This window comes from Cygnus olor, chromosome 1 (assembly GCF_009769625.2).
Source record: "Cygnus olor isolate bCygOlo1 chromosome 1, bCygOlo1.pri.v2, whole genome shotgun sequence".
NCBI lineage: Eukaryota > Metazoa > Chordata > Aves > Anseriformes > Anatidae > Cygnus > Cygnus olor.
Window position 1 is genome coordinate 175,299,189 of NC_049169.1, and position 16,865 is coordinate 175,316,053.

The following is a 16,865-nucleotide window of genomic DNA, read 5'->3' on the forward strand; positions in this document are numbered from 1 at the left end:
CTGGGCAGGAGATGCTGGATGGAAAGAGGGGTTATGTCAGTACTAAAGGGATCTGCAGATTTCAAGACAGATTGGCCAGCAAGTATGTGACCTGTGAAGTGGGTAAGGGGTCCCAGGATCTAGCTAAGGGTGCTGGATAGACAGAGGGGCTGTGCCAGTACTCGAGGGATCCACAAATGTGTCTGCATGTGAACCTAGAGAGTGCTGCATGTGTGCCTGCACTAGTAAACTTCTATCTCTACGAGATGCAGAGGAAGAAGAGGTCTCAGCTGTGTGTGCCTGTGTACAGGCACAGTCCTTGGCTGTGGCAGCCTGTGTGACTGGTCATGTCAGTGCACTGTATCTGTCTGTGTGGTGTCTCTGGAAAATGTTTTCAGCTCTGCTACTGGTTGAACCTGCAATGAGGAAAGCAGCAGCCACGTGCCCCAGCCTGGGCAGAGATCCCATGTCCCCAGGTGCTGGGCTGGGTGCCAGCAGCCAGGTAGGAGCAGTCCTAGGATGGAGTGGCTGGAGGATGTGGCTGTGTTCTTTACCTCACTTAACAGATAGTTACTGAAGATGAGCTAATGAACTACATGAACAACATGAACTATTTAGATTAAAAATAAATAAATGTATAAATTAAAATGTACCTTTTTATTGTAGCAGTAGAGCATGATTATATGTTTCTGGTTAAATATAAAAATGGATGTAGGTCCTGTTGTATGCAAAAATATCAATTAGAACTGGGGATTTGATCTTGCAAATCAAAGTCCAATTAATTTCAGCTTTCAGCCCTTGGAAAATCTGAACAGTCTCATGGAATCTGTTATGGTATGTAGTCATTTCCTTACAGCTAACATTTATTTAAGAAGGTTTCATATATTAAACTTTCTCATGTAATGCAATATCTAAACCTGAGCCTTGTGACCCCTGGCATTTTTCCAAGCTAAACATATAGACTATTTAGGTTCTTAATAGCCAAAGAAAGTCTGTTTTTCTTGGTGCCTGGGAGACAGAAGCTGATATGGAAAGCAGCAAGGAAGTTTCAGAAGCATCAGTGGTCCTAAGAAGGAGTAAAGAAAGAGGGATTTCAGTTGATTATTTGCCTAGAGAGGCTTCCAATGTTGAACTGTTTCTTGTTGCTTGATTACACCTGTGTTAAGAGAATTTACACTTTACATTGATTGTAAATAAATAAAATTGCTGATTCTTTTAAAAACTTGTCTTAATAGTTCATCACTTCTCATTAAGAGAATAGTCATTGGTGACAACGTTTTGAGAAAGCATTCAAACTGAAGAGGGATTTCAAGAAATAATGGACAGAAGAAGAGAAAATAATGGAAAAAAATGTTTTTTCCATCAGTCTAGTTAAGCAAATATTACTATAAGAATAGTCATAGAAAGAGAAATCACTCAAAAAAATCTACAGTTTTAAGAGACTGAGAATGCACAGTTAATACAAAGGCATATGCTACTTAGAAACTTGTCTATCCCACCTCTTAGTCCCCGAAGAGGTGATTTACACCCTGATCTAAATAAATAATCCTATTTCAAAGTTCAAAATGGTTTATTCCTTTAATGATGGCTTTACATAATAAAATGCAGCATCAAGATTATGAAAGACAAAACTCACCAAAAAAAACTTGATACAGTTGAGTACTTCAGTTTGGTAAAATAGTCTATCAACATCCTAAACAATTCAAAAGACTTTACTACTACTGCACGATTTTTTTCTTTCAGTTTTGTTATGGTTTAACCCGGTTGGCAGCTAAACACCACACAGCTGTTTGCTCACCCTCCCCCCTCCCTCTCTGGGATGGGGGAGAGAAACAGGAAAGTGAAGCCTGTGAGTTGAGATAAAGACAGTTTATTAAGACAGGGAAAAGAATAACAACAATAATAATAATAATAATAGTATTAATAGTAATAATGTGTATGAAATAAGTGGTGCACAATGCAATTGCTCACCACCCGTTGACCGATGCCCAGCCTATCCCCGAGCAGCCGGCCCCCCCTCCACCCCGGCTAGCCACCCCTATATATTGTTCAGCATGACGTCAGATGGTATGGAATACCCCTTTGGCCAGTTTGGGTCAGCTGTCCTGGGTCTGTCCCCTCCCAGCTCCTGCTGCACCCCTAGCCTGACTGCTGGCAGGACAGAGCGAGAAGCTGAAAACTCCTTGGCTTAGTGTAAGCACTGCTCTGCAACAATTAAAACATCAGCATGTTATCAGCGCTCTTCTCATCCTAATCCAAAACATAGCACCCTACCACCTACTAAGAGAAAATTAACTCTATCCTAACTGAAACCAGGACAACTTTACATTGCATTTCTGGTTGATATAAGTAAACAATGAGTGAATGAACACTAAATCAAAGGAAGTACAGTAATGAACAACATTTTCAGAAAATTCTGAAGATCTCAAGATGAATATACAAGGGCTTGTCTCACTTTGGATGTATTAAAAATAAATAAGCACAAAAAAATCAGTTTTGCAGGACATCTAATTCTTACCACAGTGGAGATGGAACTGAAACTTAGGGTGGTACATGCATTATTTAGGGTATTATTGTTATTTCTAAGAATTTCAAACATTACAGTTAAACAGAGATATTCTACAGGATATGTCAGACCAAAACAGCTTGAAAGTTAACTATTTACAACAACTGGCACAAACTAGCTAGAGAGAAAGTATTATTCACTGAATGATTGTGAATAATGAACTAATTTAGGAAAATCACAATCTATTCATGGACAATTTGTGAGCCAAAGAGAGTTGAAATTCATCAACTAAATTATTTATTATAAATTATTCACCAAGCTCTAATGAGCACCCAAAATATGGCTGCTTATCTGAAACATTCAAATTATGCAAAGTGCTTCTGTCTGTATAAGGACAGAAATATTAGAAGACGATTAGAGGACTGAAGCACCTCTCTTACGAAAAAAGGCTGAGAGAGCTGGGGAGCTGTTCAGCCTGAAGAAGAGAAGGGTCCAGGGATACTTTTTTGCAGCTTTTCAATACTCAGAGGTGACATAAAAAAGGCGGAGAGTGACTTTTTCCTCTAGCGGATAATGATAGGACAAGAGGTAATGTTTTTAAACCAGAAGAGAGGGGAATTAGATTAGATGATAGGGGGAAATTTTTCACTCAGAGGGTGGTGGTAAGGTACTGGAACATGTTGCCAAGAGAAGTTGCAGATGAACACCTCCCTGGATGTGTTCAAGACCAGGTTGGACGAGGTCCCAGGCAACCTGATCTCAGGGGTGGCATCCTTGCCCATGTCAGGGAGGTTGGAACCAGATGGCCTTTAAGGTCCCTTCCAACCCAAGCCATTCTATGATTCTTTTCCACTTTTCAGTATCTCCTGACTGTTTTCATTGTACTTATGTTCCAAAATAAAATATGAAGTATAGAACAATGTAAAACTAAAAGATAATAAAAAGGAGGGAAAAATCAGTATTATTTACAAATATAAAAAGAATTTTTAGTGAGTTTAATTCAAGCTTGCGGTATTTCTGATTCTGAGATATCTAACACCAAAATTGACTGAAAATGTTATTAGAAAATGTATATTTTATTTTTTAATTTGCACCAGTGTTAATTCAGCTTTCTAGAAAAAGGTTTCTTCACCTGGTGTGTTGTTGCTAATAATTTGGCTATTATAACTTTTCAGTCACCCACTATGTAAATAGCGGATACATCACTTATTCTCTATATCTAGCAATGATGGCAATGAATATTTCATTAATTTGTGACATATTTATTTTTAGCTTACAATGGCTATAAAAATAATGATGAGAACCACATTACAAACAGTAATGTTCCTCAGTTATATGAATCACACTAGGTGCTTAAAGTGTGCTAGCTATTAGATTAAGCACAAGCACTATGTGCATGTTAAATGCATGTGCAACCGTCTCTGTACTCAGCAGTGATCATGCACTGCAATAAATAACTTTCTAAATATTTTGAAGCCAGACTTGAAAATTTCTAAAGACTACAGAGAGATTTTAAATGATATTAAAGGGAACTGGAAAAAAAAAAAAAAAAAAAAAAAAAAAACTTTAGATGGCAATTTATTTTACATAGTTTTAGCCACCTTACAGAAGGGCAATTAGTTCCATGCAATTTTCTATATCTAAAATTTCAACTTTGGGCTAGTCACTATAGACTCCCTTCATATTTAGTGACAAGAAACAGGCATGTTCAAGAGGCTGATATTTCAGACCTGCTTTAGAATGCCCTTTTTAATGTAAGATTAATTGCCTTAAAGAAGTGCACACTGTTGTACAGAAGGACTCTAGATTGATTATCTCACACCTAATCATCTAACTTCTAGACACCTATGATAAGGGAGATGTGTCTCACTATAAGCTGAGGCTGTAGTTTCCTTAACTCTTTTTTGTAGTTAATGGAAAAGGAAAGGGCCTCATCTAGAAAGTGACTTAAGAATTTAGCTGGACTGAATATCAGCAAAAAAAGTGTTTTTTTTTTTTTTTTTTCCTCTGTTGACCTTATGATGACTTGACTAGTAAATGAGGAGCTTCAGAGATGTACAGAAAGTTATGAGAGTAAAATGGGGCATGAATATGAAGCTTCTAAGGATCATAGTTAAGTTTCTAAAGTTTGTTAAGTGAATTTTAGCCTTCATGACTGAACTTTGATTGCACTGGTGGATTTTCTTTGTGTGACATTGCACGCAATATTTTTTACTTGTTCCTCAGTGGAAATTACCTGTCAGACCTCTCTCTGAAGCTTAGAGCTTTTTTTTTTTTTTTTTTTTTTTTTCCCCTCCATGAACTATATTGAGAAGACAAGAGATTCATTGTAACAATTGCTAATAAATAGGAAACTACTCATCCTTGGACACTGATTTCATTCTCAGAGTGAGCTTCAGTTTTAGAACGGTATTCATCTGTCTGCTTTAGTCCTCTGAATGTAAGGCTCTGAATACCTAGTTAGTTGTCCAAAACTCATCTGTTCTCACTACAGTGAAGGAGCTACTCCCAAAGTACAATTCATGTCATGGTGAAATCAGAGGCAGGTGGATAAAAGCCTTTCTGATGAGCTTAATGCTGACTCGATATCTGTACTGATATAGGAAGTCTGGAATAATAGTTCAAATTTAGTTACCTAAATTTTAGTTCACCCCCCCAAAAAAAAAAAATAAATCCTACTTTCAGTATTTTGTTCTGTAATTCTATTTTTATTCTGTAATTCTATAAGGGAAATAATAGTGCTTTTCGCCTCAGCAGACTGATGTGAGGAAAGAAGCTTAGAAATACCTAATTGATACAGATTTTCCACTATTCTAGCTCTTCTGACTCACTGCGGATTTCTATTTCTAAGTTAGACACTGAGGAACAAAACAAGGAAACTTACCAGACCCACTTTAATAAAACTGAGAGGAACTTTTCCCAAATCTATAGTGAATCCATATTTGTAGCTGTTGAAACCAGTGTAAGAATGCTTTATTCAAACTTTCTACAAACAGAAACCAAAAGACTCAGTTTCAGTTATCTCATTTATTCTATGAACTATATTTAATAACAAATAACTATATAAAACAGAATGAACTACTGGTTAAGTAACAAACAGAATTCTTGGGAGATAAAAATTCAACATAACTGTCATGTTTGACCTAAGTAATCTATGGCGAGGAAAAAAAAAAAAAAGAAAGAAAAAAAAAAAAAGATATTTTTCTATCTCCTACTTCCAAACTTTAAAATGGCGATATTTATACTTCACAAGGACATTATACAGTTGAGTGTTCTGCAGCGTTCAGATATTGTTGTGGTAGTGTTATATAAAGATAGATAGATAAGGGAGGCATAATAGAATATTTCTACAGTACATTCTCAGTATCACTGTTCCCACCTGGCTTCACCAAAATACATCACTGTCTACTAAGTCTCATACTCATATGTGCCAAAGATGAATAAATAAGATGAAGTGCCTTTCACTGAGTAAACCTTTATTTAGTATCACTTAAAGCCTTGTAATCTTTAACATAACACTTTTCCACTAAAGTAAAAATTGTGTGTCACAGTTTGCATGTTGTGTCTTATTAGTCAGAGCCCTATGGTAAGTATTACTGTCATTTCTTCTTTTATTGGGTAAGGTGAAGATTTTATGGAAATTATAAGTCAAACATATTTCATCCCTATTTACTTTTTAATTATCAGCAGTATAAAATGCAGAAAACCTCAGGCCTTAGTTTATTTTACAATGGTACACACAGGTATGAACACTGTAATAGAAATTATGTATTCACACACTCGACTCTCCTGGACAATGACTATTGAAAGATCATCATTTTAGTGACTACAAATTATTTTGTAACTTGAGTATTGAATATCTTATTATACAAATAATGCTGAACTTTTTTATTTCCCTTAATATTATACCAATTTTATTTCAATAGCATTGACACCAGATAAGCTCATCATGTATAATTTAAAGATAAATTATTCCTCTATTTGATTTAGGATTATGTCTACGTAAATGGGCTAAAGAAAGCTAAACTTTAGTTGGAAAAGTTAATTTTTTAATGAAACAGTAGATGAGTTTGTTCACTTTGAGCTCGATTAGCACTTCAATTTTTGAGTACGTTTGGGCTGATAATACAACTTTAAAACAATGCACAAAGGCACATGCACCTTCCAGGTCCTGTGCTACCGATTACACATCGCAAAACATACATAAATAATGGTCAGCTCTCTCAATGTATAATCTGTCTTGAACTCTCACTTCTGTAAAATTTATTTATTTGTTATTGAGGAATGTTCTGTATTTTTATAACAAGTTATTATTAACACTTATTGCAAGTGCTGCAATAGCTGCAAACGTACTCAGGTACTCAACAGCCCAAGGTCAGGCAGAGGCAGAGGTTGTGCAGACACATAGGCACACGTGAAAAGTCGAACAAAAATTAGCAGGCAACATGAAAACGTAGGTTTCCTGAAAACACATCCAAGACAATGTTTACCAGATGTTACAGCATATAGCTCTACACAGCCACATTTCTCTGGCAGATTACATAGTCAATATCCCCTTCTCTGCTGGATCTGAAGGAGAGACATGAATGCATCATGTGTCTACTTAACTTTAGATTATGACTTCCCACAAAGTTTTATACTGGTTATGCTTACAAGAATACTCAAATATTCAAGTCTCTTTTACTTTGCCTATACCACTGGTGAGTGGTAGCCAGCTGGATTTCACCCTTTTCACCACTACCTTCTAGGCCCGGCAATCCAGACAGTTTTTGACACAGAAAAGAGTGTACCTGTCTAAGCCATGGACTGCCAGCTTCTCCAGAAGAATACTGTGGGAGACTATGTAAAAGGCCTTGCTGAAGTCTAGGTAGACTACATTAATAGCCTTTCCTTCATCCACTAGGTGAGTTACCTCATCAAAGGAGATAAAGTTGGTCAGGCAGGACTTTGCTTTCATGAACCCATGCTGACTGGGCCTGATCCCCGGTGGTCTCACATATGCTGCGTGATTGCATTCAAGATTACCTGTTCCATCACCTTTCCTGGCACCAAGGTCAGGCTGACAGGCCTGTAGTTCCCCAGGTCCTCCTTACGACCCTTCTTATAGATGGGTGTCACATTCGCAAGTCTTCAGTCCACCGGGACCTCTCTGGATTACCAAGACCACTGATAGATGATGGAAATCATCTATCACCCAGCAATCACATCCACCAACTCCCTCAGCACCCTCAGGTGGAATCCTTCTGGCCCCATGGACTTGTGACAGTCCAGGTGAAGCAGCAGGTCTCTAACTGTTTCCACCTGAACTGTGGGGGGTTTCTTCTCCTCCCCATCCCAGACTTCTAGGCTGAGTACCCCAAGGATAAGTGGTCTGACTAGTAAAGACAAATGTAAAAAAGGCATTAAGAACCTCAGCCTTTTCCTTATCTTCAGTAATCATGTTCCCCTCTGCATCCAGTAAAGGATGTAGATTCTTCTTGGCTTCTCTTGTACTGTTAATATATTTATAAATATATATATATATTTATCTTTTATGACAGTGGCTAGATTGAGCTCATTCTGGGCTTTAGCCTTCCTGTTTTTTTCCCTACATATGCTAGTGACTTCCTTGTACTCTCCCCAAATTGCTTGTCCCTTCTTCCACCAGATATAAACTCTCTTTTTCTCCTAAAGACTTAGAAAAATTTCTCTCTTCAGCCATGCTGGTCTTCTTCCCCACCAGCTCATCTTACAGCACATGGGGACAGACTGCTCCTGCACCTTGAAGACTTCCTTCTTGGGGAGTGTCCAGCCTTCCTGGACACCTCTGCCCTTCAGGACTGACTCCCAAGGGACCCTCCCTAACAGTGTCTGGAACAATTCAAAGTCTGCCCTCTGGAAGCCCAAGGTAGCAGTTTTACCAACACCACTTCCTGAAATCACCAAGAATAGAGAACTCTACCATTTCATGGTTACTCTGTCCAAGACAGCTCCCAACCACCACATCTCCCACCAGTCCTTCTCTGTTTGTGAACAGGAGGTCTAGCAGGGCATCCCCTCTGGTAGGCTCACTAACCATCTGAGTCAGGAATCTGTCTTCCACACACTCCAGGAACCTCCTAGACTGCTTCCTGTGGACTGTATTACATTTCCAGCATATGTCCAGGAAGTTAAAGTCCCCCATGAGAACTAGTGCTGGCGATTGAGTGAATTCTGCCAGCTGCTTTTAGAATGCCTCATCCATCTCCTCATCCTGGTTTGGTGGTCTATAACAGACCCCCACCAGAATGTCCACCTTGTTGGCCAACCCCCTGATTTTTACCTCTACCGTACCATTCCCAACCCTGAGCTCAACAACATCGAAACACTCTCTAATATAAAGAGCCATGCCACTGTACCTCCTTTGTTGCCTGTCCCTTCTGAAGAGCTTATAGCCATCCGTTGCAGCACTCCAGTCGTGGGAGCAGTCCCACCACATTTCAGTGATGACACATTTTGTCCATTTTTCAACATGTGTTGCTGGCCATTCAACAGTTGATTCTTTATATCGATTCTCATCTGGATTTTCAACTGGACTGCAAGTATTAACAGTGGCTCATCAGTCAAGTCATTGACAAGTTAATAGCTCTGTTTTCCTCATATAGTATTTTGCTTTCATTACTGTGACAAAGCAAGAATCTGTTTTGATTCTATTCTGTTTTAGAAAAATGTCTGTCACTTCTATGGACTTCACGTATAGTAGTTTTAACTATGCTATATATTCAAACTCCAAAAAACATAACTTAAATGGGTTGCGGACTTTCTATCCTGAAAAATGCTAGGCCATGGAAGCACAGGAGCCTGGGATGTGGTTTGAATGATATACTACAACTTCTTTCAATAAGACTGTGCAGATCAGAAAGAAAATATTCCAAGAAAAATTGGCGGAGTTTGTAGGACTTCCTTCTCACCCTGCACATTGCTTGATATGATGCTTATCTTGCTTTGTAAGTGCAAAATAAAGTAACCTGTTAAGCACTAATATGCCATCATACCTCCAAAGATAAGCACAAGAAAAGTCTGCCCCAAACATCACCTTACTGAATATGTCTAAAAGAACAATGTCAAAAGGATCAAGTGAAGAGAAGTAGCCACCTGCCAGGATAAGTGAAATCCCTAACTCTAGCAGTTCTCAATGGGTTGGCTTTTTGACCTACTGCTCAGCATGACCTTTATAAGCCTCCTCAGCAGTAATTTTTCAAATTTATTTATTTTTTTTTTCCACTGAGCTATCTTAATAATAGTTTTCTTGTACATCTTTAAATTTAGGTGTGACTTTAGGTGGAGAAGTTTTGAAACACTCATTGTTAGCCTAAGTTCTCATGGTGATTTAAGTAAAACATAATTAAGCCAAAAAGGGACTGCTCTGAAATTTTAAAATCATAGCTTAAAAACTTCAAGGATAGGAGATAAAAATAGTACTCCCATTAACAACCTTTAACAGGATGAGCATGTATTTTGACTTTAAAGAATATATAAACATAGAAATATGCAGGAACAACTTTCTATTTCTTTAAACTTTCAAATCTAAATTGAGTTAAATATATATGTATATCACATCTAAAAATCAGACCCTTCCAGTTCAGATACTCTCAAATTAATATAAATATATAAGTGAGGAATTTAGCTGCTCAAGTTTCTTCACAGATGATGCAAATGAGAGACCACAAAAGGATGACTTTTAAAAGGAATTGAATCACCCAGTAAAGAACAATTTCTCTCTCTGGTAATTATATTAGAAACCTGAACTTCTACACATTTAACTTGAATGTTTAAAGGTGGCATACTCTCTTCTGTGGCTATTTTTCACTTTATCAAGCACAATTCCTAAATGAATTAGAGGACAAATAAGAGATACCGATGGCTCTGTTTTTAGTATCTCTTCATTACCAGGATGCAAATCTGAACACTTAGGGGATGCTGCAGGAGCTGAAGAGTCACACTGGCCTTTGGGAGAATCAATCCCACTCATATCAGGAGCTCAAGCTATCTTTGGCAACAGCTGAACCTTTTCTACATAGTCCTGCAGGTCTTCCTTTATGTTTTCCTACTCATCCTATTTTATTTACTGCCTTTTAGTGAATGTCAAAGTTTTGTCTGCAGAAAAATGGCTACAAACAGATGACTGTGACAAGTCCCTGCTATTTGCAGTATAAATGTCCCTTCTCTGTGGCAGAGCTCAGGAGTTAGATTGACTATTTGCTTCTTTGCTTGCTGTGGCTCTGTCAGCACATGAAGTTGTATGCTCCTCTAACTCCTGTCAGATTTGCAGGTGTCCAAAGCACGAGAAAGAATCTTTAAACACAACCTTTGCTGCAGTTTAAACTAAGGTTAATGATTAGTGATAAACCAGCATCTTTGATATAACTCTAGAATAAAATATAGCAGAAGAATTTAATATTCTGGTATTAACAGCAGGAAAAACATCCTTCAATGCATCATTTTCTTTTTCTAAGATGTTTGACCTAATGTTTTGCTTAATCGAGCAGTGACAAATGGATAAATACAACACTCAGTGCCACAGCAGAATATACTGAATTGCACTATGAAAGGACAGAATTCCATGAATTCCACACATGAAGGTGTGGAGAACTTCCCTTGCCATACAGTGCAGATGATTAACATGGGAATGTCTGCCGCACAGGAACTTTTAGCAGCTTAGAGTAACTTTGTTATAAATGTATGTATTTATTTATTTATTTATTTAATACTGTTGTTCTATTATCTTAGCTCCCAAGGCAAAGTTGGAGATCTTTACTTTTATCTTTTCAACCTAGTATAACGGACAATGCCTGTTGTAGAAAACATATATTTTAAGTGGACCAGCTCTAAAAAAGCTGGAAAGAAGTAAGATATGAAGCCAAATCACGAAAGCTACACACTAACAGAGCCCTGGTCTTGGCAGAAGTGTAGCCCAAGACAGGCCACAGAAGTAGTTTGGCAGAGGGTTGTAACTCAGTTAAACCCTATTTACATTCAGATGGCTCCCCTATCCTGTTAATAGCATTGTGGCTGCCATGGCAACCACTATAGTCAATCACCATCTGCATTGGAAATTTCAGCCAACCAGGAGCAGGCATTCTGTATCCACTTCTTATGAATGACGTGGGGCAGGGAGTTCATGCACATCCCAAGTGTACCTGTGACTGAAAGTACTTTGGTGTCCAAACCTAGTTAGCCTCCATGCTCTCAGTTTGGTCTCAAGCAATAAAGTATTATTCCTGCCAGAGTACATAGCGAAAAGTGAATCCAAATTGCAGCAGACAGCACATAGAAGCAGAGAGCTGATACCAGTGAACATACAGGTATGCATCTCAAAACAAAACAAAACAAAATAATCCCAAGAGAAACAGGATTTTTAAAGACTTGTTATCATTAGGCAGAAATATCAGCCACTCCTGGCTTGGCAGCTCAGCTTTCCCTGACAATGGTTTTTCTTGTCCAGATTTCTGTCAATATAAATACCCATTAATTTGATAAACCTGTGATTTCCAGGCTGTTAGAGACAGATTGCACTGAAGTAGTATATACCAGCCAACAAAAGAGTGTTAGCAAAGTGCTGAGATCATTAATTGGCTTCTATTACCCCATACTCTTGTGGATTCCTCTCTCTCCCCATACCCAACAACCAGCTTCTCCTTCAAAATATCATTAGGCTGTTTTTTCCCCCTTGTTTTTTATTGAGATTTTGTCCCACATTTTTTTTCCCTGTTCTTTGCCTTATCACTGTCTCAAGTTTTTACTGGCTTCTACTTGGCTTTACTGTGATGAAATCTATTTCCTCAACCTTGAATTGATTTTCATTCACTATTTCCTGACACATTGTGGTTTAACCCGGCAGGCAGCTAAGGACCACATAGCCATTCTCTCATCCACCTTGCCCCCCTGCAGTGTGAATGGAGAGAGAACTGGGAGAGGAAAAAAAAAAAAAAAAAAAAAAAAAAAAGTAAAAGCTTGTGGGTTGAGATAAAGATAATTTAATAGGACAGAAAAGGAAGAAAAAATAATAATGATAATAATAATGGTAAATAATAATGGTAATAGAACGTACAAAGCAAGCAATGCACAATGCACTTGCTTACCACCTGCTGACCAATTCCCAGCCCATCCTGGAGCAGCTGCTTCCCCCCACCCTGTCCAGCCATCCCACATTAATTGTTCAGCATGACATCATATGGTATGGGACATCTCTTTAGACATTTTGGGCCAGCTGTTCTGTCCTCTCCCAGCTCCTTGTGCACTCCCAGCCTCCTCACTGGCAGGGCGATATGAGAAGCTGAAAAGTCCTCAGCTTACTGTAAGCATTGTTCAGCAACAACTAAAACATCAGCATTATTCTCAACCTAAATCCAAACACAGCACCCTCTACTAGGAGAAAAATTAACTCTATCCTAGCTGAAACCAGGACACTAGCTGAAACCAGAACACACTATCTGTATCATCCATTTAATTGTCAAAATTCAGCATTCCAAAACCTGATTATTTACTTATTTCTCCAGCTGTATTCCATTTTCCTCCCTGGTCTGTTCATACTAACAGCCAGCCAGTTGGCCTGTCATTCAGGTACACCGCACTAGAGTGTTTATGAACCACTGCTCCTTCTTGTTCTTCAGCCTCCGTAGGACTCAGTTTGTTCTTTATGCGCCATGTATTGGAAAAATATTTCCTTTAGGTATCAACAGATAAAAATGTAAGTATCTCATACTTCAGTGTCTTCTCAGTCAAAATTACAATGTGCCTAGAGGTATTGCCTGAAAAAATACATACATAAATAAATAAATAAATAAAATAAAAATAATAAAAAATAAAACTTTTAAAGGATTGTAAACTTATGTATGAAATTTTGTCCATGGTTTTGATTTAAAAAGAAATAAATAGTGGGTAGCATACATGTTCATTCAATCAGGACAATTGCTAGAGTAGTTCATGCAGTGTCTTGACGGTTCATCCTGACTCAGACATATGTTTTCATAGAATTATAGAATCATTAAGGTTGGAAAAGACCTCCAAGATCATCTGGTCCAAACATTCCCCTATCACTAGTATTACCCATTAAATATTACCCATTAAACTATGTCCCTAAGTACCTCATCAAGGATGCCATTTGCTTTCATCTTCCCCATGCCTGTACATTCACAACTGTGAGAAAATCTTACTTTGAAGCCAGAGGTTTGTTTTGCTTCGTTTTGTTTTGTTTTGTTTTTATTCAGAGTCCTTTAACAGTTATATATCACCTCCTGTAATGCATTTGTTTCATATGTTGATACAAAAACAGTTAGGGATTTAGCTTAATGGATAATCAAGTGGACTCCAGGAAAATAACACTGCAGAGCTTCTTTTAGCAGATTATGAGCTTGACAAAGTGTACTTCGTCTTGATGATCTTTAGCAAATAGATTATTAGATTTTCAAAAAAAGTTAATATTTCTAATCCAACGAGACCAGCCTTCCAATGGGATTTAATATAACTTTTGAATGTTGCATGTACAGAAACAGAGATTAATTCCCACTGCAGTTCTAATAACTGTAAAGAAGTAATACCTCATCTTCTGTCACAGAAGCCTGGGACTGTGAAAAATATATGACTTGGCCCGCATTCTGGATTTACACATCCATCCGAGTCTACATATTCTACATTAATAACACGTTCTACATTCATAACAACTATAACATCATTTTCTGTTTTCATACAGTTAAAGTTATCGAGTACTTCATGTCCCTGGGACAGTAGTCCCTCTTGTTTGACCTTGATTCTCTTGCACTATCTACAGGCTTTACTGTTAGTTTTATTTTTCACAACACTACTTAAACAGGAAAATGAATATGAGTCAACAGTGCACCCTGGCAGACAGGAGGGCCATCCGTACCCTGCATTAGGCACAGCATTGCTAGCTGGTCAAGGGAAAGTGATTGTCCTGCTCTGCTGTGTGCTGGTGTGGCCTCACCTCAAGTACTGTGTGCAGTTTTGGGCTCCACAATATAAAAAGGACCACAAACTATTCAAGAGTGTCAAGAGTGTCCAAAGGAAGGCTACAAAGATGGTGAAGGGTATAGAGGGCAAGACATATGAGGAGCATCTGAAGTCATTTGGATTGTTCAGCCTAGAGAAGAGGAGACTGAGCCGAGGCCTCATTGTGGCCTGCAGCAGGAGAGAAGGGGTAGGCGCTGAGCTCTGCTGTCTGGTGACAGTGACAGTATCTGAGGGAAAAGCACGGAGCTGGGACAGGGGAGGGTCAGGTTGGATATTAGGAAAAGCTTTGTCACCAAGAGGGTGGTTGGGCACTGGTGCAGGCTCCCTAGGGAGGTGGTCATGGCACCAAGTCTGCGAGAGTTCAAGAAGTGTTTGGATAATGCTCCCAGACATGTGGCCTGTTTTTTGGGTGGTCCTCTAGGGATCCAGGAGCTGGACTTAATGATCCTTGTGGGTTCCTTCAAATTCAGGATATCCTATCTGAGGAATTCTATGATTCTAGGTAATATCCTAGAATATTTCTAGATCCTTTTTTTGTTTGTTTTGTTTTCTTGTTCTCCGATAAAGTGGAAGCAAACTACCCATTTCCTGTTAAAGGAATGCTTATCTTCTTTGACCTACTATTTGTCATATGAGATCAAGGCATTAATGCTTACCTTTGCTGTGTCAATGAAGCCAGTCTTTATTGCTCTCTCATTAGGTTTTCAAATATTTTATTTATTTATTTATCTATCTATCTATTTATTTATTTATTTATTTATTGTTGTCTTTTCATTTTTCTCTCAGGAAATGTCTGTAAATGTCCTCTGAGACAGTATATTGTAATCTATAAAAACAAACAAACAAACAAAAAAAAAAAAAAAAAAACCATGTTTGAGACATACGAAAGCCTTGGCAACAGTTAGGAAGTGAGCCTAATAGGACTATTACTAAGCCAGATTATTACATGCTAAACAATGCTATCAAATTGTTTACTTGTGTAAGCAGTATTGATCTACTGCATGTATTTACTCCTTGTTCTTTTCTTGCAAAGGCCATCATTTTATCCTGTATTTTTAGAACAGCAGAAAAATATGTACTTATGCTATTGCAACTATTCCTGTTACTAATACAGGTTGAGCTTGTGGGTGAGAGTTAAAGACCACACCAATAACAATAATTACAACAGCAGTGGCAAAAACCTGCAGTAAAGTCATGAGCCTCATTGTTTCATACGATTTAAAGTGTGAACTAAGATACGATTCACCTTGGTCAGGTCCTCGTATTGCCATAGTTCAGAAGAAGGAACCTATGAAGTTTAGTTGTTGGGAAAACAAAGTACGCATTCTTTAAGAAAATGATGCTTCTTCAACATTTGTTTCATTTTGAAATATGAATAATTCACATTCTGTGTTAAAATATAATAATATATTAAATATATATCTAGAATGTTGGGTGTTTCCTACTGTGTAAAAGAACATGGAATGATACTGTTAAGTGATGCATTTTTACTTCTTTAAAATGAAACGGTTGCAATTTTAAATTTGGATGATAAAACAATTTCCTTGGATAATTTTCTTTCCTGAGTATATTCAAAATAAACATGTTCCTGAAAAATATATTTCCTCATGAAAATCTTTTGTTAGAAATGTGGGCTATTGTGTACTTGTTTAGTAAAAGCAAAGTAAATATAAAATGGCATTTAATAAAAATTAACAACTTAGATAAATCAATAAATGTGGAGTTTTTTTGTTTGTTTGTTTTAATACATATATATATATATTAATTTGTGTCTCAGGGGTGATATCTTTTAAATAAAGTTTAACAGAACAATCAGTAACTAGAATACTGTGTTCAGCTTTGGGCCCCTCACTACAGGAAGGACATCGAAGCCCTGGAGCATGTCCAGAGAAGGGCTATGAAGCTGGTGAAGGGCCTGGAGCACAAGTCTTATGAGGAGCAGCTGAGGGAACTGGGGTTGTTTAGTCTGGAGAAGAGGAGGCTCAGGGGAGACTTTATTGCTCCATCTACCTGAAAGGAAGGTGTGGGGAGCTGGGGGTCAGCCTCTTCTCACAGGTAACTAGTGATAGGACTGGAGGGAATGGCCTCAAGTTACTCCAGGGGAGGTTTAGGTTGGAAATTAGGAGACATTTCTTCCCAGAAAGAGCAGTCAGGCATTGGAATGGGTTGCCCAGGGAGGTGGTGGAGTCAACGTCCCTGGGGGTGTTCAAGGAAAGGTTGGACCTGGCGCTTAGGGACATGGTTTATTGGGTGATATTGGTAGAAGGGTGATGGTTGGACCAGATGATCTTGGAGGTCTTTTCCAACCTTAATGATTCTATGATTCTATGGTTCTATGAAATTTAGTACTTCAGTTAAATACCCCATTGATTTTGTATGGTGGTCATGGGGT